We start from the raw sequence: 27842 nt of genomic DNA on the forward strand, positions 1-27842 counted from the left end.
AAACCACAATTAGGATGAATTGCAGTGTGTTTAGGGGTTGCGATAAATTAAAAGTTTTAAGCTTTTACTGCCAGTTTGTAAAGGGTGTTTTTTTTAGAGGTATAGAGCTTTAAGTCGAGAACACTGTTTGATCTGTGGGCCATTTTGATAGTTGTCACTTATTTTGTGTTAGTTTGGTTTGCCATTTCATCATGAATAGACAACAGGACGGTTCAACACACCACAAAGATTTCTTGAAAGAAACTTTCGGTGAACGAATAATTTCGCTTAATAGACCCGTGAATTGGCCTGCGAGATCATGCGATTTAACTACGTTGGACTATTTTTTGTGCGGTTGTGTGAAGTCTCAGGTCAACACCGATAAGCCACAGACGATTGACGCTTTGGACAAGAACATTCGCCTCATATCACTCACATACGGCCCCCATTGTTGCAAAAAGTGATAGAAAATTGGACTTCCCGATCAGACCTTCTCCAAGTCAGCCGAAGTGGCCATATACCAGAAATCACATTTAAATAAAAATGGCAAAGAATCATCTTTCGAATAAAGCCAAATTCATGGCAATTTATATCATTTAATGGTGTTTTATTTGAACCTAAAGTTCAATACCTTCAAAAAAACACCCTTTAAAATTTCGTTTACAGATTATTTTTAAACAAATGCATTAGTTATTACAATCTGCAAAAATGATTAAGGGCCATTCCACTAAAAAGTCAACCGCTTGTCCCGCATTTGAGAGGTCATATATTTCATTAAAAAGTAATGATTTAAAGGATAATGACGAACTGTTTTGCTTAAGATATCGCACATAAGTTTGCAATTTGTTAAGCAGAAACAATTTGTTCATTAATATTTTAAAGTATTATTTTTTAATGACATTGTTGAGGCGTCACGTGACAAAATAACTGTTTTCCGCGGAATGGCCCTTAACCTTGAGCACCTTATTCTATTTTTTCTACTGCACTGAGAAAAATTTTCAACGCCCAAGAATTGACGCTGATCAATAATGACATTATTTAATCATAGAACATAAGAAAAAGAGTTGCAAGCAACATTAGTATTCCAGGAACTTGTATTACGATGTTTGTAAATGCAAAATACCTTTTCCACAATATTTCTATACTTAGTTATGTGATAGATAAAAGTGCTTCACCAAAATATCGGCGTTTTAGTAACAACTCCACTATCCGTGCTAAATGCTGACTAAGAACGTAGCAAGAATTAGTTTTTAAAATCTCAAAAATATATATGATTCAAAGAAAAGATCATGGGTTCACTTTTGTTCTGAAGAACTGTTTGTATGTTTTGAAAAATATAAACGAGAGAGAGAGAAAAGGTTCACATGAGAGAGAAAAAAATTTACATAGTATGCCCCATTTCCCCCATATGTAAAAACTGACTTTAGATGCGGACATTAAACTTCAGTATTACAAATAGTAAAAACAGATAGTAAAATAGTTCAAAACTCACAAAATTAAAATTAAAATCAAACTCTAAATCATGATTGAAGTGTAAAACCAATATAAATTGAGCAGAAATTATTGAAAAAATAAAGCATAGCCTCAGAACAACAACCTTACCGTTATTTCTAGGTTTTGTGCATTACTATTGCTCTGAGGCCACGATGTACTATTCCAAGGCTGCGATAGAGCCTCTTCATCAGTGGAAAAAGATCAACAAATAACAAGATAGTCGTGTGAGAACTGCTAGTTATCCAAAGTAGCCTTGAAATAGCGATATGATATATTTTCTTGATAATTTGTGCTTTATTAACGTTGGTTTTTCAATTCAATCATATTTAAGCACCAAGCTTATTCGATCATTTTTCATTTACGCGATAAATTAGTTCTTTTAAGTACCTTGGCACGAGAAATTATTAAGTTGGATATGATCCAAAGAATAATCCTTTATAATTATATAAGCTTTGTATGATACTAGCAAATATACCCGCGTTGCCTGGGTCAGTAGTAATTATGAGAAACACTCGTTACTTGCACTTGTTTTCTGTTTTAAGTGGAAAGAATTTAAAAAAACACCTTTTTGACGTGATTAAAAATCGAGCTTCCTCCATACTCATAAAACTAATATAGCAATCAGTATAAAGAGCAAAACAGTATTAATTTAGAAACGAAAGCACGACATTTAAGCAACTACAAATTTGAAGAATTTCCGAAAATGAAATTAAACTTCACATGTTTAAAAAAACTTATCAGTTAATACATATTTTTTTTACATGGAGTCTTACTTTTTGTGTACGTCTATTGAAGTACGAACTGTTAAAAAAAAATGTAGCCGTCCGTAATCTCCTTATACCTGCTTTAGTTTTTTTGGGAAATTTCAATTATTGTGGGTTCTTGGTGCGATTTAAAATGTTACCGCGGGAATCGTTTTGGGATACCTTCGATAATGCTCCCCCTCCTTATTTTGTAAAGCGGTATGTTACTAATTTTCGTTGAAGAGATATTGTCGCCAAATGCTGAGATACTTTTGGTCACCATGAAATGGTGCTAAACAGTTTCATCCGAAATATAGTTCAGTTGATCGTTTGTTTTTGCTTAGTTTTAGACTTGCCATTATTTTTGTGGATGGTTTTATAAGTTCTATTTACTTTCAGTTATTTCGATAGTAAAATGCTTAAAAATTTTTGTATTTTTATGTATTTTAGCGGAATACATGAGTAGAAACTCCTACTAACAGTCAAAATTTCTAAGAACATGTAACCCTGATAGCTCATAAATTTCTTATATGCATTTTTTTCTTGTAAACCTTTAAAACATTGAACATAAAAATCTAAAACTTTTTACATATTTCCTTCCACGCATTTATCCATACACACTCCATTGCTGTTGAATATCGTTCAGGAACTTACACTACATTTATGCTCCACTTGTTTCAGCTTTCACTATCTCGAACTGCTGCATCAATTTCTCCAAGATAAGAATTTTGAAAAACTTTCTCTTCACGTTTTTTACATACTGTAATATAATTTAGAAATTCCAAAAATGTTCAGGAGTAGTCTTTTATAGAATCGGTAAACGACTGTAAGAAGCTTAACTTTATAAAGTAATGCAACTAACATATAATGCAATTTAAGCTCAAAAGTATAAATTCTTAATGCACAAAATTTCAAATTAGTTTTATATATTTATTAGTGTCTAAAGCACTAGTTGCTTACGTTGAAAATTTAGTAATTTCATGTAATTTTACTTCATAATAAACATTGAGGAAAAATGGTTTTTTCTCCACGTGATTTTCAGATTTTAAGCTTTGCTAAACGTTGCTAAATGAACACATGATTTAACATAGGACTGTTAAAACTGTATGTGGAGCCGGGGGTAACTAATGGTTTGGACATCGAACTTGTATCGGAACATCACGGGCTCGGTGCCTGAGTCCATAAAAAATAACCGAGCACGTTGGGGCTAGTAAAATCATTGAGAAGAAATAAAATGGAGGGAGTGAATACATTTATTCGTGAAGCAAAGACCCCAAATCACGAGATAGTTTTTAACACTAAGTATTGGAAGAGATCAGGTTTCTTCCGCTAGTTTCACGCAAAACGTGTCAAGCATTCGTCGTTGTTGAGTCACGTGACTTGGGGTCTTAGCCTCAGCTTTTGCCAAGCCATTGATTGGACTTGCTCTCTCCATTTAGAAATTTCTGCTCCTAGAGTAAAATCTTTTGTCTCAAAACTCCTAAGGTCGTCATCTAAATCAGTTCACCATGCAAATCAGTTAGGTTTGGAGCAAATTTCCTTCTTCCGCAATTCCATATCCAAATTGTGAAAATGGAGATGACTTGTGACGCCACCTCTCGTGAGAGTTTATGCATTTATCGTAGAACTGCTTTGTGTGCAACGATGATCTATCGGATAGGCGCTCTTTCATAAATGCCCAACAATATCGATAGATTGTCGAGTCGCAGTTTTTTATATTGAAACACGTACGTTCTTCAGCTCCCGTTCGGAATACCTAAAACGCCGGAAAATCGAAGGCGCTAACTACTAGTGGTATATTTTCGGTAAGCCTCCGAGGAGACCAATACGCAGAGTGCTGGTTTGTGAAAATCGCCTGAGCTGTTTAACAGTTATTAAAGTTACAATTTTCCCACGCGGCAAGTACTGAATTTTAACATAGATTTCTCGATTTAATTAACATTGCAAATTTTCGACTTCCAATAACTCTGCAAATAATTTACTGATCCGCTTGGAACCATTTCCGGAAGGAAGACCCGGAGGAGGGCTTCCAAAAATTGAAGTTCCATCAATTTTAGCCCTGGGGCTTAGTTGTGGCGCCCCTGCGAAGTTGTCTAAAATAGGCCTAGCAGTGCTGGACTTGGAAGAATTTCAGCTTCATTCTTAGAGGTGTATTCTAAGTTAAGTTCAGAATAGTACTTCTGCGGCTGCGCAGACTCGGAGCTCCAGCTACAAGGGATAACTATCAGGATAAGTATCAAGCCATTTTACGGAAGGACGCCACTGGACAGCGCATGCGTAAGTACTTTGGATTTGGAGCAGCGGCTGTGGAACGGTGACTGATCTTTCCTGCTCTACTGTCCGGATGCGGACAGCTCTCCATCCTCCCAACATCGACACTACTCCGGACAATTTGCCTACAGAGATATCACCAGAGCTTTGTCTACACATCCCCAGCTCGCCTACACTGAGTTAGGTTTTGCTGCTTTCCTCTTTTTGTATTTTTAGTGATTGTTTGTTTATTTGTGGTTAAGAGTGCTTTTCACCATACGGCGCTAAAGGGGTCTTTTTCACTTGTGTTTTGAGGGGGGTTAATGTTTATGTTTATGTTTTTATGATTGATATATACAGTTCCAAACTAGATTCGGCCCATAGGGCCTTAACATTTTTACCTTTTTATTTTTTGCATTTTTAATTAATTTTTGAATTTTCAAAATGCTTTTTGAGGGGGAAGAAATAAAAATTTTGCAATTCTAACAGCAGATCGCGCCCTCTCCCCGAGAGGGTCTTACTTTTAAATTATCTTTCTAAAAATATAAGACTTTTTTTAAAATATTATGTTGTGTAACCAATGTTATTACACTCATACCCGAGTGTAATAACAGTATATCATTCTGAGTGCCAACTAGCTGTTTTAGTATCAGACCCACACAATTTGCACCCATCGTGTGAGTACTCGTTTTAATCGCCCGTTTCTAACTAATCTTTATATGTATCGTCATTTTCATTATCAAGTTATGTACGTAATGTTTTATCACTCTTACAATGTTCTGAGTGCCATTTTACTACCATTAGTGTCATACTCATACTAGCTATCAAGGCAAGGGAAAGCCAACCGTTAGATTCTACATCCCCCGCAATGCCCAAGAATAAAAAAACGAGGGACTTTAGAGTACTCACGCCCGCTAAGGCTTTTGTGGATAAACTCGACCCCAAGTTGATTAAACTAGCCAATGGTCAGTCGTTACCGGTCCAACGTCAGTCTAACAGCTCGCAGTCCTCGACGACAGAGCTCAGCGAGCTCCACGCCGGTCCGTTCGACCAATTTTTCCATCCGGACACACCTCCAGCCAGCAATACGCTATCGTACGACAACACAATAGCTGATTTCCTTGATTTTTTCCAAGCTCAAAAATGGTAGGTTCTTCCTCCACACTGGACTACAGGCTCATGTGAAATCTACATTAGCACTCTTCAAGACAAAGCTGCTGGACCAAAGTTACAACTTGGGTTCAACTATAGTGCAATCGCCTTCCTCCCCAGCCATAGCGGAAGGTTGCAGTTCAGAAATACCTAAGACGTTGGAAGAGGACTCTGAGGAAACCGCATCACCAGGGTCTGATCCGGACGAACAAACTACTTCATCAATCCCTTCATTGAAGACTGACATGTCAACACAAACGGAGGGTGAGATCTTGGTGCCGCTCCCAACACTTGCGCAGTTCCTCAACGACAAGCTGCAGCTGGATAAACCGGAGGCTCCATCTTTTGCATCGGTTGCTTCGCGACCCTCTCATACGACTCTGGTTTACCTTACTGGCCCACAGGAGGGTACGTCCAGCCAGCTGAGGGAGCTGGTACAGTCCGAATTTGATCCATCTAGGAACGGAGTCAAGATAACACGAGTTCGCCTCGTAGCAAAAGGCGGAATAGCCATTGACGTACCATCTCACACTGACTCGCAGGCTTTGCAACAACGCTTGAGGAAAGCACCTGGTCTCAGTGGAAAAATTTCAGTTCGTGAACCAAAAAGAAGGCTCCCACGAGTTATTTCGTACGCGGTTCCGTCGGAGTTGGATGGACCAGATCTCCAGGACGAACTAAATAGATCATTTGACCTGCAAGGGCAGGAAATCTGCCCCAAATTCAAACTTACTGGTAGAAAGGGCACCACCAACTGGGTCCTCTAGTGCTCTCCGGAAGCATTTAATACAATCACATCAGCACGTAGTTTTAACATAGCGTGGAGAGTCATAGGCATAAGAGAGTTCTTGGGGGTAAGACGTTGTTATGCTTGCCAGGGATTCGGCCACACTGCCGCAAATTGCAGGAGCAAATGCATTAATTGCAGCTATTGCTCAGAAGAACACGATAGCAAAGTCTGTGAGGCCACTGGTGCATACTGCATTAATTGTCATAATTCCAACAATAGAGTTGGCACGAGCTATTACACAAACCACCCGGCAAATGATGCCGGATGCCCCTGTTATTTCGATATTGTGGAAAAAATTCGATCACAGACAAACTATGAGTGATCAGCACACCTTACATTCTTCAGCATCACAAATTTTAGCAAAGTATCCTGTCCCTGCATCCAACCAACAAAACCCCACAATCCTATGTTTTAATCTTAGGGACTTTTCCCTCTCTCCACCTAATTTATGTACACAGATTAAATTTTCCAAAATAAAGATCGTACAAATTAATCTACAGAGGGCAGCAGCTGCTAACTTGCTACTTCCCAATCTGCAAGAAGAACATGGTATCCATGCTTTTATTGTCCAGGAACCCTACACAATAAATAAAGTTTCTGCTAACATTCCAACTTCATGGGGCCAGCTTACTTCTTCGAGCGGCAGAGCTGCCATTTTTATCCCATCAGACCACCTAAAAATCATATCTGCATTTAAATCTTTCGACCTCGTGGCGGTCAAGGTTTCTACGGATGCCACGCCCCTGATTTTAGTCTCCGCCTATTCCTCCCCCGCAGAACCAATAGAAGAACTACTTACAGACCTTCAAAATTTTATCACAGCAACCATCCCGGCCCCTACACTTATAGGCGGTAACTTCAACGCTCACTCCAGGGCCTTTGGGTATCCTAGGGACGAGGCGAGGAGCGAGGCGGTTCTGAACATGGCCACCACCCTAAATTTAAATTTCCTTAATTCTCCTAACTCCCAACCTACCTTTCTCACAACGAATGGCAAGGGATGGCCAGATCTTTCCTTCAGCAGGAACATCAACGTAAATATTAATTGGTCTGTGAGCGACCAAATCTCGGCAAGCGACCACCGCTATATTTTCATCACTATTGACAGCTCTTTCGGCAATTCTCGCTTTGTCAGGTATAAGACGTTTTACAACACAGCTTCATTTCAAAAATTGATTAAAGTTAAAATTCCCCCCTTTCTTTCATTGCTGCCATCCCTCGCCACCGTTGACGAGATTGATAGGTTTTACACAGCCCTAACAACAGCAATTCAAGACTGCGCGGATATCACATTTAAGAAAAAGAAATTTGCAACACCATCGCCCTCAAACTGGTGGCACGCAGGTTTAACCTCACTTAAGAACTGCGCTTATGCAGCAAGGAGAAGATTTCAAAGAAATAAAGGTTCACCCATGGAGGGCTCATATGCAACAACATATAAGAGGGCGATGGCTAAATACAAACGTGCCATCAGAGTTTCCAAACGCAATTCATGGCGAGAGATTTCTGCACTCGCAGTCATAAAGCTTTCAAAAAACCATACAAAGTTTGTTTTGGAAAGACTTTTTCCCCCACATTTATTCAAGAACACGACCCTTCTGCTGAAAATGACGACACCTTCACTCAAAAAATACTCGAACATTTCTACCCCCCGGATCAGCCGCCCCCCCCTGGGACTCCCTCAATGCCACCAAATAACTTTGCACATTTTACACAACATGAGGTTGACCAAGCGGTGCGAATGCTCCCCCGCAAAAAAGCCCCTGGGAAAGACGGTCTAGATGTTGTTATTTGGACTGCCTTCCACAAAATCTTCAATAACTTCATTAGGGATTTTTTCAATATATGTGTTAAATTCGGCTATTTCCCCCTCGGTCTAAAAGAGGGAGTCCTCATCCTGTTTCTCAAAGCGGGTAAAGACCCTGCACAACTCTCCTCATTTCGCCCTATTATCCTTCTTCCGGTCCTTTCGAAAGTCTTCGAGAAACTCCTACTTTTCCGCCTTCAAAGTCACCTAGCATTAAAAAATTTCCACCATCCCTACCAATTCGGCTTCGTTCCATGACGCTCTGTAGACCATGCTCTAGCGTCTCTTCTTTCTAAAATCAATGAAGGGATCGAGAGAGGTGACCAGATGGTACTGATCTCCTTGGACATTGTCACAGCTTTCGACAATCTGCCATGGAATAAGATCACGTACTATCTCTCTGAATCCCAATGCGACGAGAGAACCCTTAACGCTTATCGTAGCTTCCTCTCGCAAAGGAGTTTTCATTCAAACAAGTACAGGGTCTTGTTCAATCCCGCAGACTAAGGGCTGTCCGCAGGGCTCTTGCAGTGGACCCGAGCTCTGGAACTTGGTGGTAGCTTCTCTCCTAAGAGTTTCATGGCCGGTCCACACTCATGTACAGGCCTTTGCGGACGACATTGCACTCTTGGTCACTACTCGTCGCACTCACGATCTTCAAAATTTTGCCCGCCAATCGCTCGCCTTGGTTGACACATGGCTTAAAGATCACGGTCTTCAGGCATCTAAGGCAAAAACAGCTTACATGCACTTCAAGGTGCCGAGGGATCTTAAACGACCACCAACTCTCCTGATGGGAGACTTCTATCTGATTAGGAAACCCAGCATTAAATACCTCGGGGTGGTTATCGTCAACCGCCTTAGATGGACCGCCCACCACGATCATTTAAAAACTAAATCTCTTGCATTGCATAGTAAGTTCCATAGACTAGCGGGGGGTGACTGGGGCACCAAGATCAAACATAGATGGCTACTATATAGGGCGGTTGTCGAATCCTCCCTTCTTCACGCTTCGGGCATCTGGCGGAGAAGCCTGGGGGTTCGGCAGTACCGGATGCTTCATTCTCTCCAACGGCGTTTCCTCCTAACAGTGACGGGGGCCTATTCGACAACGTCTCACTTTGCTCTTTATATCTTAGCCGGTGTACCTCCGATTGAACTAACAATCCGCCAAACGATTTGGCAATCCAAAATACACATACACAGAAAACCAATCACATTGGACGGCGTAGAATATTCCCCCGAGCTGTTCGAGAGGGATGCTGGCAAATGGTTTTCGGCCTCCCCCACCAAATTGACCCACTCGGAAATGCACACCCTGAGGAACTTCATCCAGACTTACTTTGCAACAGAATCTATACTGACGGATCCAAGACCCCGCGGGGAGTTGGATCTGGTCTTGTTGTTTTTAAGGGAACTTCTGTTGCCTATACGTTGTCTGTACGACTTCGGGAACACAACACGGTTTTTCAAGCGGAGCTTTTGGCAATTAAGGATGCGATCCTTTACTCACAAGGTTTACCACAATGCTCCTTCCAAATTTTTTCTGATAGTCTGTCGGCAATCGTGGCCATAAAATGTATATTTCATCGAAATTCTTTGGTTCAGTCAATCCAATCTCAAATCCTAACATCTCATAAGAACTTCGAAATTTACTGGATCAAGGGTCATTCCCAAAATTATGGGAATGACGAAGCCGACAGACTCACTAAATTGGCAGCCTACACACAAACCCTCCCGGAAAGAGCGGATGTTCCCTTCCCGAAGTCTCACCTTAAAAATCTGTTTAGACACCAGCTCAGAATGGATTGGCAGTACCGTTGGGACAACGCGGAGACGGGTCGCGTGGTACACGAGTTGTTTCCCACAATTAGGCCCTCTCCGCGAGTCTCACACCGCTGCCATACCGTTCTGGCGACTGGCCACGGCCCGTTCCCATCATATATGTACCGGTTCAACATTATAGATTCCCCTAATTGTGCATGCGGGGAGGAGGGCACAGCTCAGCACTATGTTTTTGACTGCCCCTTAAAAAGTAGTTTTCACATACGCAGACCGCCCCCAATCTCTAAAAATCAACGTCTTCTACAAGCATTATCAATCCCACGTCTTACAGGGCTCCTTAACAGCATATTCCAAACCCTCTCTTCAGAGGGCTACCTCTATCAAAGCGCTGAATAGACTCATCTCATAGATTTATCTTAATCTTCGCTTTTCACTTGATTATAGTGCTGGTGTCAATCGCTCTCCTACCGTACTTTCCCAACCATCAACTGCCCATCACATATCCCCTGTAGTAACCGTGTCTTTCAGTCTTTTTAATGTTTTCTCGGTATTGTTGGACTTTTCTCACTGACCGTTTTTTAGCTTTATTATTATTATTGTATAATTGCATATTGTTTATTGTTCTGCATCATGCAGCATTATTAAGTACCGCTTGTAACTTTATTATACTCGTACTTACAGTCGTTTCAAATTATAGCATCTGTAACTTTTATTATGCTTCGATATTCATAGTGTCTGTGTCTACTACTACTAAACTACTTTGTAAGCTGTTCATTTTTAAAATTCCACTCCCTATTCATCATCGTAATATAAACAGAAGTCTGTATGTAACGACGACGTCGTCAGCCCTGTACCCAACAATTCCCCAAACTATGTTCTAGATGCAGTGCAGTGTGAAAGGTTCCTTAGCTAACCCACCTGTGTTACGTACATCCACTGTGTATCCCTTTCAATTCTTATACATATGCCTTTATCTTCTCACTAACCACCACAACATAAACAAATGTACGCCTGTAACGGCGATTTCGCTAGCTCGGTACAATTCCAACTATTTATATCATTATCTGTCACGATCGCCCAGTTCCGGGTATTTTACTTTTTACACACGATTGCCACGGCGCTGAAATGACAACTTCACCAGCATTCCACATCCGAAATCACTCCTTATCACATTTGAATGCTGCTTGGTGGTGGACGGCGGTGGCATTTATTGGTCTTATACTGTATTACTTTTATGACTTGTATATATTTACGCATTCACAGTTTTAGTGCATTATGTATTACTATACAACACTACTCACGACGTAATAATTAAATGTACTTTTGTAACGGCGAACTCGCCTGCTATGTACCCATCGACTACTCTACTATCTTCTCAGCATCATGTTTTATAGCATGTTTTTTTCGAATTGTTTTGTGCTTCTATGTCTGTTTGTCAATATGTACTGTAATTGTCTGTGATCTTGTTTGTTTGTATGTGTGTGCATTATTATATGTTGTATTTTGAAATGTATATGTTGAATGTTTAAAATAAAGCTCCGGGGGTCCTAAACTGGTTAAATCACTTAGTGATAGGTACAGTGGGCCCCCGGAGAGTGAAGTGAAGTGAATATCGATAGATTCGAAGGCAAATGCCTTACCGGCTTACACATTAAATAAATAAAAAAAAATGCACCTTAAACAAAAGTTTTTTTTAATGACACATAAAAACGATAATTTAAAAATCGTAAACGGAGAAAGACCTAAACAAACCCACATGAGGTGCAGGTGAAGCAACAAAATAAACTCGAAGATTTATACGTGTTGTAACTTTTAGTAAAATTCATCATGAATACTTTATTAGTAACTAACTGTGTCATCCGGCGTTGAACGGTCTAACTCAGAAATAAAATGCAGTTAAGTGACGCGTTTTCGATATCCGGGTCTAGATAAAAGAGGAAGAGTTTAGCTAAAAATTTGCCATCATAATAAGAATAACAAACCCTGAAGATCATCATTATGTGAATTATTTTGGTCTCCAAAACTTCCTATTTATGTAAGGAGAAAAGTTTATAAATAAAGTCAAAAGTTTGCTGAAAAAATCCTTATCTGCATCAGACTTAGCCCGTCGGAACGGAGATCTAACATTCTCTCCTGAAGAAATAAACTTAAAACCAGTTAATTTTACCATTGGAATAAAAGACACTAGTCCCAAAATATCGTCAACAGACCCTACAAATCTTCAGTAAAATAAGGACAATAGTCCAAAAGAATTCCTATTGCATTTGTTCCTAAAACCTTCATTAACCTAAGAACACCAGTCTCTAAAACTATTGTTAGATTAAGGACAAGCGTAACTGAAAATCTCAAATAAAGTGACGATAACGGTCTGTAAAACTCTCCATCAGAAAGAAGATAGCAGTTCTTAAACAATGTCGACAGTTCCTTCAAAAACCCTCATCATAGTAATGTCAACACTCTCTAAAACTCCCATTAGAGTTAAGACAACAGGACAATAGCTCGAAAGCTTCCCATTAGAAGACGAAAAGCATTCTTTAAAAATTTCTATTAGAAGAAAAAATCTAACCCCTGAAAATATGTGATAGAACAAAGGTGAGATTGAAATTAAGGTTAACCATCCTTCTAAATATATCTACTTATAGGATTAGTAAATAGTTTCGCAAAACCCCTTTCAGAGAAATGGAAACTTTTAAAATAACATCAACAGCCTCTCTTAAAGTCCTGTTAAAGTTGGTAAACCAGCTCCAAAAAATTTCCTTTTGAATAAGGACAATATTCTTCACAATTCCATCACTCATTTAAAATCTGCATCGCAAACTGATGCAGTGAGAAAGGGATGAAGTACAAAAATTAAAAGTTTAGAGATAAGCAGTAAAATTGATAGGAGAACGTCTCCTCTGTTTTAGGGCAAGAGGCTTTATTAGTAGCTCTAGGGTGCTGCTATACAGTATCATTTATAGGGGTTCCCAACCTGTGGTTCACGACCTCCATATTTCTTAGAGAGTCGCGACATTATCCTTAAATTAAAAAAAAAAAAACATATCATTACATGTATGAAATACACCGCCAGCTCAGTCATTTCCAGTCGAGGACTGCAGTTTCGTGCTTATTAGCACTCATCAGCCCGGCATTGGAAAGTGACTGAGCTAGAGATAAAAAAACCTCTTAAGGAAGCCAAGAGTACCAAACAAACTGGTAGCTAATATAGAATTAGCGCATACCAGACGAGTGACCGAAACAATGGTTCGGTTCAACTCGAATATTGAAGGCAAGGCATGGTATATTCAGTAAATTACCGCCCAATAGCCAGAGCTAAAGCAGAAATATATGAAATACACCGCCAGCTCAGTCATTTCCAGCCGAGGACTGCAGTTTCGTGCTTATTAGCACTCATCAGCCCGGCATAGGAAAGTGACTGAGCTGGAGATGGAAAACCTCTTAAGGAAGCCAAGAGTGCCAAACAAACTGGTAGTTAATATAGAATTAGCGCAGACCAGACGAGTGACCGAAACAATGGTTCGGTTTAACTCGAATATTGAAGGCAAGGCATGGTATATTCAGTAAATTACCGGCTGCAGTCCTCGGCTGGAAATGACTGAGCTGGCGGTGTATTTCATATATTTCTGCTTTAGCCCTGGCTATTGGGCGGTAATTGGGCGGCTACCAACCCCTTGCCTTCAATATTCGAGTTGAACCGAACCATTGTTTTGGTCACTCGTCTGGTCTGCGCTAATTCTATATTAGCTACCAGTTTGTTTGGCACTCTTGGCTTCCTTAAGAGGTTTTCCATCTCCAGTTCAGTCACTTTCCTATGCCGGGCTGATGAGTGCTAATAAGCACGAAACTGCAGTCCTCGGCTGGAAATGACTGAGCTGGCGGTGTATTTCATATCTTTCTGCTTTAGCCCTGGCTATTGGGCGGTAATTTACTGAATATTTATTGCATGGTTTGAAAATTAAGATACACAGCGAAATAATATCATCATTTTGGAGTAGCATCAATACTTGAGCGCAGTGGCGTTTAGGGACTACAATATCTACAAGTTTCCGCGAAAGAGTAACGAAAGAGTTCTCCACCAGCATCATCTAAAATTGTCTAAAATTTCGTTTTTGGAACTTCAATTCCGAATAATTTTTTTTTTTTTAGAGATTTTCTTCATCCATACCCTTACCCAGAAAAATGTCCTGTAATTGCGTTTTTAGGACTTAATTTTAGAAATATACCGGGGAAGAGCCCCAAATCCCATCCAGACCCCTAACTTCATCCAAAATAGCCAAGAAATGGGTGTTTTGGATTTTGATTTTGAAAACAATTCCAGGGGAGTGCCTTCCGTTTTCCTTCACATCGTTAAACACCGTATAAATTTTCGCTATTAGGCCCTAAATTTCTAAAAAAATCCAAGTGAAAGTCTCCGTTTATTTATTTTTTGCTTTCGAAGATAACCTTCTATTCTGTTTTTCGAACTTAAATTTCGAAAAATTTCCGCTGGAGTACCTCAAGTTCTTTCTCCCTTCATGTCATTAAAATTATTTTTAAATTCTTTTTTGGAACTAGGTATTTATTTATTGCTTCTTCCTTGTGTTTGCAAAGATGACCTGTAACTGCGTTTTTAGGACCTCAAATTCGAAAATTTTTCGAGAAAGGTAGCCCGAACGCCTCCCCATCCCTTAACTTCATCAATGGTCTACAATTGTGCTTTTTTAGGACATTCCTCTTTATTTTGAAAAGCTAGAGAATTCTCCTCCCTCTCCCCTAAGGAGAAACATTGTCTAAAACTTCATCTTTAGGACTTCAAGAAATTTCAGAGGCAGAGTCTTCAAGCTTGACCCTTCATAAAAACCTCTGAACCTCTCCTCCTCTTCCTAACATCACCAAATTTCGTGTAAACTTCAATTTTAGAACTTTAATTTCGAATATTTCGAAAGTTAGGAGTTCCGCGTATGTTACATTTACGAGTAAAGGTTCATATTGTTAACTCTCTTTCTCCGCTTTTATGACTCAATTCCCTTAATTTGATTATTAATATGCTAATCATGGCCCCCCTACTCCTGCAAGCAAAATTCTAAACTCTTTCTCCCTCTCTTGCTATATATACGTTTGAAAAATACTTAGTGATTATCAAACGCTCTCCTTGCAAGTTTTTGACCTATCGGCGGCCTTGTTAAAAGAAAATGCCTTCATTCACTAGGATCTCACCTTTTTCTCACCTAGGATCTGACCTTTGAACGTTAAAAAGTTCACTTAGTCCCTTTGCATTCACTATACATTAGGGCGGTTCAAAAAAACCTTTTTTTCAGCTAGAGTCCAGGACACCCCCTATTTTTTTACACTTACTAATAGTATTATGCTGTAAAAGTTTTAGCTTCTTACTCAAATTTTAAGACGGTGCTCAATGACCCCTTAATTTAACATTAGCCGTATCATAAAAAATGCCACAAATTGAGAAATATTTAATTTCCCCAGCTGTTTTGTTGTAAGTAATTGTTTTATTGCAATGTATATGCATATTTCTAGTGTATTATAATATGTAGAATTCTTTTTTCAGTTCGAAGTATTTTTTTAACCCCCTCCCCATACTATTGAAATTTGGGGGAGGGGGTTGAGCACCCTCTTTCAGTTGAAATAGGAAGCTAAAATTCTTCCAGTATATTACTATCCACAAGTCTGAAAATATTGAGATGTGTCCCGGTATTTAGGAGAAACTTTTTTTTTTACATGTATTTATGAACCACCCTACTATAGCGTCGAGATTACATTAAAAACAAGTTTTCATAAAAATTATCGGTCGTCTACCAGTTGCACCAAAAATAACTATTACACCGCGAAAAAAGACCCAAACAATTTTCAGTCTCTCCATTAACAGTTTTTTTTTTATTGTTGACATATTATTCAATTTATTTTGCCCTTTTTGGGATATTTTGAGGGTGTATTAAGTTTTCTTCTGTGTCTTTTAAAAATCCTTTATAGGAGAAAGTAAGTTAGAAAGACTGATTTTTATGTAACAAATAGTAGATTGTATTTTATTTTTTAGCAATTTCAGAGACTTATGCTTTTTGATTTGCCTACTTTGTGCTTGTTGAAAATGTTGTTATTTTGTTGCTTTTAAGGATTCTTTAAATTTTTGTTTTTGTGAATTTTGAGAAAAGAAGTTTTTCATCACTTAGATTTTCACTTTCTGTTCTATGAGGACGAAATATCTCTGCTCCTACACCGACAACTAGAAAGAACTTTTTTTCCTGTCTAAGCATGATATCCTGGGCTCTATAAAGAAGAAATCAAAGAAAGAATTTCAAATAAGGTTATATTTTGTGTGTTTTGAATCATATTTTATGTTTTGTAGCAAAAATATGTACTTAATCCGTTTTTGTAAAAGCACGAAGCTTCAACGAATGATTTTCGATGCAGAATAACATGTATTTCTCATTATTACTATTACTATTTCCCTTTTTCTTTCGTTTTCTCGAGCAGTTTCAAAAGGTTTTTTGACTAAAGTTGTGGGTCACATACCTAGAAAGGATAAAAAAGAAAACAACACCACTTTCGCTCTCTGGCTAGTGCTTTTCTACAGTAAGAAAAATGTAAGAATCGTGGTAAAATACAATTATGGCAGTCCATTTCTATTCGAATAAGGACATTTAAAAAGAGTGGTACAAATATATGAACGGTAAATGCATTTTTAGTGAAAATCTACATTTCTGTAAGTAATTGTTTATAAGTCAAGAAATGCATAACAGTGTATGCAGATTTTATTCGTTTGCTTGTATTTATGTCTTTTTCAAAATAAATTTTAAACTACTTACATTGCTAAATTACAACTTGGAAGGCAAGGTTAATTATTAGGGACTTTCGAAGTTCGGCACTGATTTGGATTCTGATCCTAATAATTTTCAAGAACCTGTCAGTAATGGTTGGACAAATTGTTATACTTTTTTATTGAATGGTACACTCACTGACCAATAAATTGCAAACCCAATATCAATATTTTATTGGACAATCCTTTGCACGCATAACTGCTCTGATTCGTTTAGGCATCGAGTCTACAAGCTTCTGGATTGCATTTATATCCAGAGAATACCACGCATTGTTTATGCAGCTGTTTAACTAGATGGAAGAGGAGAGTGCTGTCGAATGCGTCTTTACACCATATCCCACACATTTTCGATGGAATTGAGATACGGGTTATGCGATGGTCAGGGACGGTGTTGGAAGTCATACACTTTTGACCTGGAAGTACAGATGCATTATCGCCCATGAAACCGTCATGAGTATAAAAATGCAACATTGCAAGGTGCACTTGATCTGCCAGTATATCTAGGTATCGCATGGTTATCTGTTTATCCTCGAGGAACACCAAGGCATTACTTCCATTGCAGCAGAACATGTTCTATATCATGATACTCCTGACTCCCTACCCCGTAAACTCCCTTCAGACCCTTGCGCAGTGTACGCATTCAAATGCTAAAACTCCAATTCATTGGCCAGTACGTGATATGCCATGTTTATCACAAATACAACACTACTTACTGTCTGACCACGGACTGTTTAGAAAGAAAAACATCCGTTTTACAGTCGAAAATGGACAAATCTATTATTTTTTTTAGCGATGTCAGCTTTTGCTGAAGCAGAGTCTCATTCAAATGAGCGGAACACGCGCATCAAATTTTTACTTTTCCCCTTTATTCACATAGATTCGTCTTGTCTGGACGTTTGAAAATTCCGTGCTATCCATGGTTGGATAGTAATGAGCAAGAACAAAAAAAAAAAAAAACTTTTTTTTAAATTAAAATGTTTAATTTTTCACGTTTTTACGTAATACGTTAAGGTTCGTTCTGGTAACTTTGTTACCAAAAGTGGTTTGATTGGAACTAAACTTTTGATGAAGGTTCGCATGATTCTCAACAATTGTTAAGGCGTCATACCCGTTTGAAGATGACACTGCTTGTTTTATAAAGTTGTGATCTTTTCTGTAGCAGGTCTTCAAATGCGAACAAGCTTCTGTTTTTGTCATGTAGCCGTTCTAAAGTTATTTTGTTATGAATTTCCCATTAGGTGCTATTTTTGATGTGCATTTCAGATGTTTCCATGTATTTCCCAATAGTGTCTATAAATAGAGTACTCTGAGGTAAATTGAAACTTTGAAAGTGTTAAATTCTTTCTATTTTTTGTAATAAATTTTGATGTAAGTTACTTTTGTGTGCCTTTTCCATTAATTCAACGTATAATTTAATTTTTTGTACGATGTTTCTTTTAAATTGATTTTACATTAAATTTAGGAGATTCATTGAATCGCCTGCTACCTATCGCAAGTATTTTTTATTGCTTAATTAATTAATTTATATTTATTTATTTACTTTTTGTTGAACGTGCAAAAGTTTAATTTTATCTACATTCGAATGGAATTTTTTATATCCTTTCCCTAAATACTAAAAAAGTGGTGAGGAAGGTGTATGCAACTATTGACATGATTATTGAATCTGTTATAGCCTTTACTGTATTTTTTATTTTTTCGCTCTGTTGTATTTTCATTCGAAGTTCATTTCCTGAGACTACTTTTGAATAATTGCTACATATGTTTTAGCCTTTCAATTTTAGTAAGACAAGAAGACGCCTTATGGGCAGAGAGTAAGTACAAAAGAATTTGGGGAAATAAAAAGCCATTTTGATCAAAAATTGTGCTTAAAGCAATCAATCTTTGAAATAAGAGCAACCACTTTGGAACGTGCCAATGTAAGTATTGGCGCAATATTTTTTATTTTTTAACTGTGTTGCATTTTCAATCTAAGTTTATTTCCCGAGATTACTTTTGAATAGTTGTTAGATTTGTTTTAGCCTTGCTATTTTAGTAAGACAATAATAAGCCTTACGAACAGAGAGTAAGTACAAAGGATTTTTTGAAACGAAAAAAAAAAATTGCTTTTTTAATCAAAACGTCTTTAAAGCCATCAATCTTTGAAATAAGAGCAAACCGTTTTGGATCAAGAAAAAAAGGTACCCCTATATACACTGCGCTAAAGGAAAACCGGTAGAGAGGCTTGCCATGCTTTAGCAAAGAACCTGTGCAAGATTACTTTTACCTTGAGGACTTATGTCCTCAAAGTCAAACATCGCTAATGGTGTTATTAGAAATAAATAAAAAGTTTGTGCTGAGAAATAACAGGAAATATCCAACATTTTTAGCACAAATTAGCAATTACTGAATACAAGTGTATCGGGGTTTCCAGGGACCCTTTTTCAATTCAAAGTTGTGAGCTTTCAAATGTAAAAGACATCCAGTAAAACGTTGGATATTTCTTGTTAGTTATCGCTAATGGTATTGTCGAAGCATAACAAAAAAGTTTGACCTGTTAAATTTGTTTTTGCAAATGTTGTGCTAAATTTCTAACAGCTCTAAAGCTACTAAATGAATAAATACCTAGTGCAGCAAAGTAACAGTATGAAATAATACTTTCTTAAGTCAAAAATTAGCAGTTGATTGCAGAAAACGTGTTTCATGACTTCAACTAACCCCCTTTTTAATGCAAAATGCCTTGCGGAATCTAATCATTCGAGAAAAGCTACGAAGAGGGGAAAAAAAAACAGTATAAATAGTAAAACAAATTCCACATTGTATAAAGTTGTTTACATGTGTTTGCAATCATTAATTGCTAATTTGTGCGTTATGATCTTTGTATTTTATACTCTTAGAGTTGAAGCTATTTAAAGTCAATCTTTATAACACTACTCGCAATGGAAATTTCATGTTTTGACCTGATGACTCAAAAGTAATGAGGTTCAACAAGTCTTCGCTCCAGATCTCTTTATAGCTCAGTCATCATATAGCGTAGAACTTACATTCCAGAGCTTAAAACTTTATCAGTCGACGCCGGTTAATTGAATCAGTTATTTATTGAAACAACCGCTTTAATGAATCAAATCGCCAAAAACTGAACAAAATCTAGCTTTATTGAATTATCCGCTTTATTGAATCAGCCGCTTCATGGAATCAAAAGCTGATTAGAATAAACGCGATTCGTATAAGCGGCAGTCACTATCTTTACTCTTTACTAATAATAAAGCTGAAAGTCTCTCTGTCTGTCAGGATCTCTCTCTGCCCGGATCTCTGTCTGTCCGGATCTCTGTCTGTCTGTCAGGATCTCTGTGACGCGCATAGCCCCTAGACCGTTCCCCCGATATTCATGAAATCTGGCACAAAGTTAGTTTGTAGCATGGAGGTGTGCACCTAGTAGCGGTTTTTCGAAAATTCGATGTGGTTCTTTTTCTATTCCAATTTTAAGAACAAAATTATCATAAGATGGACGAGAAAATTACGAAATTATCATTACGTGGAACCGTAACATGGGCACAAGCCAATTGGTGAGAAAATTCATCATACGTTAATTGTAAATATACAGGTGAACCAGTGGACCTTTTAATTTTCTAATACGGGCAAAGCCGTGCGGGTACCACTAGTACATTGATAAAGTAGTTGTTTGTAGCCCCAAAGCGTGTATTTGTAACTTTGCGTCTGTGCTATAAAAACAAAGACTCCTGATTTAGTGTTTACGTACAGAGATAAAAGTTGTTCGCCTTTATTGTTTTTTTTTTAGTGAAAATTATTTCCATGCTGAAAAATTTTGAATAATGTTTATTTTCGGAAGAGTTGTTTATGGTTTATATCTCTTCTTTATATTTTTTTCTACTTTCGGAGCTTTTATAACACGAGCTAGAATTTTCTTATAACGCAAAGAAAGAAACACAAACACGTTTAGATTTGTTTACTTAGACTCCGCTTTACAAAGAATCGACAAACACTAGCCAGAATTAAATATAAACATTTCTCTTCTGTCTGGGTCGTGCTTTCAATACACTTCTTTCTCTTTTGAAGCCTCAAGTTCATGAAAACGATATATTTCTATCACCATTTTATTTTTCCCAAAACTCATCCTTAAGTAAACATGGGAGAAGTTTTCGAGAAAGTTATTAAAACACTCAAAACAACAGGGCAAAATAATTGAAGAATACCAATACTGTGAAAACACAGTTTGCTGAATTTCCCTATTTAATGGAATATATTTTGAAATTTAATTGTTCTTTATTATGCTTTTAAAATGAATTGATAACAGTTAGGATATGACTTGTTCTTCTATTGTTAACAGTCTCTTGTTTTGAAGTATATTTCAAAGATTTATTGTTATCAAAATGGTTGTTAATTTAGTGTATGTAAATATATTTTAAGAAAGCACGGTTTGCTAATTAGTTTTGCATATAATATTTATTTTATTAATAAGTTAGTCTAGAACTAAGCGAGTCAACGTCTCCGTACGTGAATTTCAATTTAACTTTTCCGTGTTGTTACCAGATATGATTCTGTCGAGATTGCCTAATGTCCAAATTATGTTTTTAAAAACTTTAATAATACATGAAATAAAGCAAAATGTACATAGGTCCAAGTAAGTGTCTACCTACTGCAATGCACACCTCACATATTCGTCGCATGGAGCTCCGAACAGTCTGGAATAATCCTGGCAAATCTCAAATCTGTCAGATTATTACAGCAGTCGATAAATTTTCGGGTAGAGTAGTCGGGTTCAGAGACGACGTCCTGAAATTTTAGGACTCGGAGTCGAGAGTTGGTCATCAAGAGCAAATCTCAACAAAATTTGCTTGAAGTAAATCCGCTTTTAAGTTCAGGATTTATATTGACGTTTAGTTTCGCCGTAGGCGCTAATGTTAAGGGATTTGAACTGTTCAAAATTGGACGGAAATTGTTCAAATTTAAAAAGATATTTTCCATACATGTCCTTGTTCAAAAACTTTTTCCTGCAAAGTTGGTTCGAAGCAAATTCGCTTCTAAGTGCAAGATTTATATTTGCCTTGAATTTCCCTGTAGGCGCTAATGTTGTTTTTAAGTTTTTTTGAACTGTTGAAAATTGAACGAGAAATTGTTCAAACCAAAAAAATAATGAAACCAAAAATGTGGGAATGAGGTGTCCTCTCCGAGGACCTTCATACATAAAAAAAAAAGTATTCGAATTGTATTATTCACTCTAAACTTATTGGGGTGGGGGTGGGGGGGGGCAGACCGACAGAAAGTTTCCCCATCTCGATACCCTACTTTCAACTTTTAATTTTTCGATATTTATTTTTTTTATTTATTTTTGACTTGTTTTTTTGTTTTTGCGATATTTTTAAGATGCATTAAGCCTTCTTTCATGCCTTTTTCTTCTTTTTCTGACTTTTACTGGGGAATTTGCCTAAAAATCAGTAACATAGTAAAATGGGACATGGTAAGAAAAATTTTAATTTTAGTAACAGCGGTTTCCCGTAAAGAGAAATTGTGGCATGTATCCTTAGTCCGTGGAGTCTGTGACAAAAATACCCAAAACATTTCACTTCCGGATACCAGTCTGAAATTTTGCACAGTGCTTATGTACATATCTAAGAACAAAAATCCGCCGGGAGGCATTTGATCAGAGGTCATGAACCCCCTGTGATGACGTCATCAAAATGGCCGCCTTATTAAGAAAAGTGCGTTCGTTTAACTGCTTAGAACTCTATTATGGATCTTAATATTGCGAAATTAAAGTATATAATTTAAAAGCACTTTAAAAGAGCTATTTAATAGTGATTGACTTTTTTCCCTATCACAAATAGTTTTAGAGTTATTACAATTAACGTCATCAAAATGGCCGCTTGAAAAGGTAAGAACGTACGTTTAACTGCTTAGAACTACATTACAGATCTTTATATTGTGATATGAATGCATATCATCTGAAAGAGCTTTAAAAGAGCTATTTAAGAGATATTGATTTTCCTAATAAGACAAGTAGTTTTAGAGTTATTAAAATTTCTATCATTAATATGGCCGTCGCGGAAAGGTGAAAAGTTTCGTTTAACTGCTCAAAATGCCATTAGAAATTATTCTTCTGTAAAAAATAGCTACACTAATTAAAATCTCTAAAATAAACTATAAAAATATGCATTTCTTCTCCCCCCTCCCCCTTAATAAAGAGTTTAAAAAATTTCACTGCAATAACGTAACTACATGGGGCGGGAGGGGGGGGGGGCATTCTCATTGAATTGTTCCAACTGTTCCGCCGCATCTAACCCGCACTGAAACTTTTGATTAAAAATTCCTTGCCGGATTCAATACACATATGTATTGTCACATAATAATTCATTTCTCCTTCAAGTGCGAACGTCTGCCGTCTAGCGGCAGGAATCAGAACGATTACTCGATTTTTTCCCACCAATAAGCTGTAACTTTGGATTGCAGTCCACCTAGCTCGTTTCTTTCCAGCTCTGCTGTTCTCAGCAATAATTAATTCCATAGTGATATGTTTATTATTCAGATATAATTTTCAATAACTGAATATTTGACTGCTTAATGCTGTAGCAAATAATATCAAATAAAGATCAGTCATATAATTCTGTTACGGTTTGAAATCGATAACTTCAATTGTTGGTTCCATCTAGCATTAAAATTATCATATAGCTTGTATTCATTTCTTTATGTCCTTTTCAATAAACAAAAGTATTTAAAATTCGTAATATTTTTTAGAATAAATATTTCTCCTTCATTTGGTCCATGTGACCTCAAAATACTAACCTAGCTTGCAATCATTTCTTTCATGTGCTTTTGAAAAAGTAAAATATTTAATGAATTGAGTGTTTGTAATCAGGGTCCCATCTACGCCCTGCTAAAATCTACTCAGTGGGCTATGCTGAATGAGTATGGCGAAGACAAAATGTTGGTCATGTCAGGTGGTCTCCACATATAAATGGCTGTTTCATCTGCAATAGGTACATGGCTTGAAGGAAGTGGATGAACTGAACTTTTAGTAGAAGCTCATGTAACAACATCGGGAAGAGCAGAAAGAACACTAAAAGTTTCGCATATGAAGAGAAGTTCGATAAGCTCACGACTTTGCAGTAACTACTCTCCAAGTTCTGTTAGAGAAAGCGTATCAAAATCGAAAAGAGATACAGAGGGGGTTACATTTACAGACTGGGTTAAGCGAAGATCAGAAGAATTGCCTCAGTTTAAGTACTGGAAGATTATCATGGAGCTAGAATGTATATTTTTAAATCTGGTGCGCACTATTCGTCAAGGAAATTTCTCAGATTTTACTGTCACTCTTGAGAACATATGTCCATGGATGTTTGTTCTTGATCATACAAGTTATGCCCGATGGCCTTCAGTATTTCTGTTCAATTGGAAGCAGTTACCAGAAATGCATCCAGCTATTTTTCAGGAGTTTCATAGGGGAAATTTATCTGGCTCCAAAACTGAGAGGAAATTTTCCAGGATGGCACACGACCATTTGCATGAGCAAAACAGCAAATTGAATTAAAAATCATCAACTAATCTATCACGTTTAAGTCATGAGACGTCATTAATACAGTGGATGGTTGCTGGACAAGAAGTTTTGCGCAGAATTGGGGAGTTTGAAGAAAATCAGAGCCTGAAGTCTGACGTCAATACTGAAAAGCTAGATACTAGATACATGAAGATACTAGAAGCTTTTGTATTCGGTATGAAACTCATGTTTCCAGCCTAGTTGAAACATTTGAAGAACACGGGAATCCTTTCGAAGATGACGATTTAACTACAGTAAACAGCAACAAAATTGTTCTCTCGGAAAAAAGTGCCATTTCTGTGATGTCAGCGCAAGCCAATTCAATACATTTGTAGAAGATCGCTTAGTGTTAAGAAAATTATCCATACATGATGTTATTAAAAGAAACAATCTCCTCTTGATGAGCAGAAAAATATATCTGTTCAGTCCAAAGACAAGCAAAACATTGTTGATTTGAGGAGGGGCAGCATTCTTTTTACTAAGCTATATGTTGCCTGCCAAGTAATTCAAATGGATGTAAAAGAATTTTTTCTCATGAAAACAGCTCGTGTCCACCTTCTATATCCAACCTCGGCAAATTTAGGAAACAAAGAAAAAAGTCCGACGTAGTTTCTTGTATCGTCCAATCAACTGGACTGGTTTTGACAGCTATTCCGGAAGCAATTGTCCATTTATGGGGCTGCACTGATTCCATGCTTGTTCCTCAGTCTACTGGAACTGTCCAACAAAATTGCGATCAGATTGTGAATATTAATGAGACTAAAAGCGTTCATAGGATAGATTTAGTTTTTGACCGGTATTCAAAAGGAAGTTTGAAAAGCGACACGAGACAATAGGGAGGATCTGGACCAAGAATGAGTATTAAATCCAATGTTTTGATACCAAAGTCATTTACTAAATTTCTTGCGAAAGATGAAAATAAAGAGGAGCTTTTCAAATTGTTGGCAGAAAATCTCGTGAAGATGGATCTACCAGATGGAAAGCAGGTTGTATGCTCCTACAAAGACACTGTAATTGCTTGAGTCAAGAACAGTTTTGAAACCATGCCTACCGTATCCCACGAAGAAGTCGATGCGAGGCTATTCCTTTATCTGCAGCATGAATACTCGAAATACTCAGGTCATGCAAAGATCACCGTGAAAACTGTTGACAGTGATGATGTAGTGATTGCTATGTTCCGAATTCCGAAACTGCAAGAGCTATGGGTGGAGTATATAAGTGGAAAATATCTGCGGTATCTTCCAATCTACGTTTTGCACCGTAAAGTTCCACAGGGTATTCCAGATCTTCTGCCTTTTTCCCCTGCCTTTACATGAGCACACGGTGCCTAGTTTTACCAGCATTGGTAAAACTAGGTACTGCATGGAAAATGTGGATGGCAATTAGAGATACTGACAAAGTTTTTTTGCACTATACTAAAGTACCCGAGAGCATCAATGAAGACGATGAGCATTTCCTACTTATTCAGCGCTTCGAAGTCCTGACGTATCATTCATCAAGCTCAATGGAAACCGCAAATGAAGATAGGAGAATTTTCTTCACCCAGTAAAACAGACCAGTTGACTGTATTCCACCATCTAGCAATGATCTTCTGCATCACCTTAAGAGAGCAATATTACAGTGTTTACTATGGACAAAATGTCTTCAGCAAAATTTTCAGCTCTTGGATCCATATCAGTGGGGATGGGTAAAAATCGGTGAAGAGTTTGAACCTCTTTGGTATGCACACCCCGAAATAACAATGGAGAAAATTCAGGAATTTATATCAGGCAAGTGCAAAGAGATGTCTACACGCTGTCGATGCGTCAAATCAGATCTGAATTGTACACTTCTTTGTAGTTGTGAGGGTCAGTGTAATACGTAAAACGTTCTTTAAAAAAACTTACTACGGTTTTTGTTATAACAGGTACTTTTTCTTTGTATTAAAACATGTAATTTTCGTCTATTTGTCTTATGTTTAAAATGAAAGCATTTTAACAAAATTGTTTTATTATATGATAGCATTAATAATTAAGTTCTCGATCCATTTGGGGCGGTGACTTTGATTATTTCTGCATTTTAACCTTTCTTTCCTTCAATATAAAAGTAATATACTGACAAAAATGTTAAAACATGAAGTACAAATTTAAATTTAATGAAATTGGAAAGGCTCTTTTATAATGCAGGTATAACAGTAAAAATTTTACTCCAATATCGCAGAATACAGGGAAGTCATTGTTTTCCTACCAATTTTCACGTTGATATTGTAATAATAATTAAACTATTTGTCTTCTTTACTAATAATAAAGCTCAAAGTTTGTCGGGATATCTGTCCAGATGTCTCTCTGTGACGAGCATAGCACCTAAACCGTTCGGCCTATTTTCCCAAAACTTGGCACAGAATTAAATTGTAACATGGGGTGTGCACCTCGAAGCGATTTTTCGAAAATTCGATTTTGTTCTTTTTCTATTTCAATTTTAAGAATATTTTACCGAGCAAATTATCATAACGTGGACGAGTAAATTACAAAATTATCGTAACGTGGAACCGTAACATGAAACAATTGTTGAAAAGGCCAGGGCCCACCCAGTGCTGTCGTGCACCTGAGGAAGGAAGGAAGGAATCGTACAATGGCCAAGCAAATTAACATAGCAAATTGAGGAAAAATTCATCATCCATTGTTTGTAAATATACAGGCGAATCAAATGAACTTTTAATTTTTCTACTACGAGCAAAGCCGTGCGGGTACCGTTAGTAGAAGATATAACTAAGCACTGTTGAAGAGTTTTTTTAAACTGCTTTCAGATAATGTATTTGAATTTTACAAAATTATGACCAATTATGTAGTTTTAAGCAGTTAAACCAACGTGCTAACCAATACATGGCGGCCATTTTGATGACGTCACCACAGGGGGTCTTGACCTCCAATCAATTGCCTCCCGGCGTTTTTTTGCTCTCTTATATGAACATAAGTGCTGTACAAAATTTCATACTGGTATCCGGAAGTGAAATGTTTTTGCACAAACTCCACCCCAAAACATTTCACTTCCGGATACCAGTCTGAAATTTTGCACAGTGCTTATGTACATATCTAAGAACAAAAATCCGCCGGGAGGCATTTGATCAGAGGTCATGAACCCCCTGTGATGACGTCATCAAAATGGCCGCCTTATTAAGAAAAGTGCGTTCGTTTAACTGCTTAGAACTCTATTATGGATCTTAATATTGCGAAATTAAAGTATATAATTTAAAAGCACTTTAAAAGAGCTATTTAATAGTGATTGACTTTTTTCCCTATCACAAATAGTTTTAGAGTTATTACAATTAACGTCATCAAAATGGCCGCTTGAAAAGGTAAGAACGTACGTTTAACTGCTTAGAACTACATTACAGATCTTTATATTGTGATATGAATGCATATCATCTGAAAGAGCTTTAAAAGAGCTATTTAAGAGATATTGATTTTCCTAATAAGACAAGTAGTTTTAGAGTTATTAAAATTTCTATCATTAATATGGCCGTC

This window comes from Uloborus diversus, chromosome 9 (genome assembly GCF_026930045.1).
Source record: "Uloborus diversus isolate 005 chromosome 9, Udiv.v.3.1, whole genome shotgun sequence".
In the NCBI taxonomy this organism is placed as follows: domain Eukaryota; kingdom Metazoa; phylum Arthropoda; class Arachnida; order Araneae; family Uloboridae; genus Uloborus; species Uloborus diversus.